The following is a 2,735-nucleotide window of genomic DNA, read 5'->3' as shown; positions in this document are numbered from 1 at the left end:
ATATTTTATTGATTTTTTACAGAGAGGGAGGGAGAGGGATAGAGAGTTAGAAACATCGATGAGAGAGAAACATTGATCAGCTGCCTCCTGCACACCTCCTCCTGGGGATGTGCCCGCAACGAAAGTACATGCCTTTGACCGGAATCGAAGCCGGGACCTTTCAGTCCACAGGCCAACACTCTATCCGCTGAGCTAAACTGGCTAGGGCAAGTTTTTCTGTTTTTAAATCAGAAGTAAAAATATCAAAACAAATTCAGTATAAAAAGTAGAATTTAGGAATATAAAGATCATTCATTATAAATATGGAAGGGTATGGTGGGCATAATTGAAATAGCTGTTTTTTTCAAAGATAGGAATCCTTATAAACTGGATGTTAATTAACATCTATTCTAGACCATCCCACTAGGCCAGGGGCAGCTAATATTATCATAGTGTTTCATAACCAGTGTCCATGAGATGAGATGATTCATATTTTGATCATCTCATGCTTCTAATAGATTTATCTAAATGCTAAGATCACATCTAAATCAATGGGTGTATAAAGCATGGAAAACCTTAATAACCTAAGTAAAATAAGAAATTTTTAAAAAATCAAGTCATTTGGAAACTCACATATAATAAAGTGGATGTGTCCTAGGAGGTGGTACTAAGGTTTCTCAGGTAATGGGATAATGTCCATGGGTTAGGACTAAGCTTTCCAGTCACTTCAAATATACCAGACAGATAACTTCCACACACAAGAAAGATCTTGTTATCTCTAATGGTTAAATGGGGGATGGGCGAGTGGAGATATCCTTAGACCTTTAATCTGCCTATTAGTATATTTTATGCTAAAGGCTGAATGTTTGTGTCATTCTGCCTCACCTCCCCCCAATTCATATGTTGAGGCCTTAACCTGCAATGGGATGATGTTTGGAGGTGGAACCCTTGGGACATAATTGGATTTGGATGAGGTCGTGATGGTGATGGGATTGGTGCCCATTAAGGGGGTGAAAAGAACAGAGCTCTCACTTTGCTCTGGAAGGACACTGCAAGAAGGTGGCTGTCTATAGCCAGGAACAGAGTTCTGCCTGCCATGTTGACACCCCAATTTCAATACTATTTTTTTAAAAATATATTTTATTGATTTTTTACAGAGAGGAAGGAAGAGGGATAGAGAGTTAGAAACATCGATGACAGAGAAACATCGATCAGCTGCCTCTTGCACACCTCCTACTGGGGATGTGCCCGCAACCAAGTTATGAGCTTTTGACCGGAATCGAACCTGGGACCTTTCAGTCCGCAGGCTGACGCTCTATCCACTGAGCCAAACCAGTTTTGGCCCAATTTCAGACTTCTAGTCTCTAGAACTGAGAAATAAATCTTTGTTGTTTAAGCCCCCAAGTTTGTGATGTTTTCTTACAGCCACGAGAGTGGACGAAGACATTTTACCTTCTGTATTAGGGACCCTAAATTTACACACCTACAAAGGCCTGACGGTTAAATTAAGGAGTGACCTCTCTGTGGTAAACGTGTATACACCTCCCACCTCACGGCATAGAAAATCCTCCAGGTCAGTCATGCTTTATAGTAAGAAAATGCAGCCTCCTGTGGTCCGATTTTCAGTGTGTAGAAGAGAAGTCAGAAACAGAGACTTTTATGTAAAGGAAGATAAAAGCAAAAATAAAAAAACAAACTGGGGGCCAAATATGTCTGCAGGTTGGCTGTGATTAGAGCAGCATTGCACTACACACCTTGATTCAACAAACTGAAACACTGAGAACATCACTTGTCTTGCTCATTTGTGTTCATTCAAACATGAGATGTAACTAGGGGGATTTGCAAAGTTGGTTAAGGAGCTATTTTTTTTCAGAAATTTGGAAAGATATATTTTGTCTTAATCTAAGGAGGAATATTTCAATGTTTAAAGAGTGCCTAATAATTTTCTACCAAAGAATAGAGCTCTTTTTATTCATAACTATGTTTTAAATAATTTTTTAAATTATTTAACTTTTGGGTAGTATTGTATACTATATTATATGATAAAGGAACAGAATTATCAGTCACTATGGATTCTAACACCAAGTGACATTTCTGCCATGAGCTATTCATTTGACTTCGTAGTATCTAAAATACAGGCATTTTGCCATAAAGCAACCCACTCTTTCAATTCCTGTTCTAAGAATGAGAATTATGATTTGCATTTACACTTAAATAAAATTTTAAGGTGTGAAGGAGAGCTATGCCTACAGAATCATTTATGAAAATATATTTCATTTTTTTAAATTACAAATTCATTACTATCCAAGCTATCTAGTATATCCAATTAAAAATGAGAAAGTCTACAACCAAATTCTTTTTCCATTGCTTAGAAAAGCTATGAAATATAAACACATTTCTTGGTATCTGAAATGCAAACTATCAAATAATTGTGTCTGAATATCTAGGATTTATAGGACTCTGGCTTTGGATATTTCAGTATGGACCAATCAGCATGCTTTTCTTACTGGGTTTTTATTCTTATTCTGTATGTGGATTTGTCATGAGACTAAGAGCAAATCCCTTTATTTTTCTGAATTTCAGTTTCATCATTGATAAAATAAGGATATATGCTTAAGTGTCTTCAAAGCTGTCTTATGTAGGCCATTTCATGCATAAGGTATTGAGCCCAATTATCCTCGGTGCCTGGTGGTGATTTAGTTGCTTACTAAGGCTCATTAACACTTTCTTATTTTTGGAAGGAAATCTTTAAGTTA

The sequence above is a fragment of the Plecotus auritus genome (genome assembly GCF_963455305.1).
Source record: "Plecotus auritus genome assembly, chromosome: 8".
Taxonomy (NCBI): domain Eukaryota; kingdom Metazoa; phylum Chordata; class Mammalia; order Chiroptera; family Vespertilionidae; genus Plecotus; species Plecotus auritus.
This window is presented reverse-complemented; position numbering follows the sequence as displayed.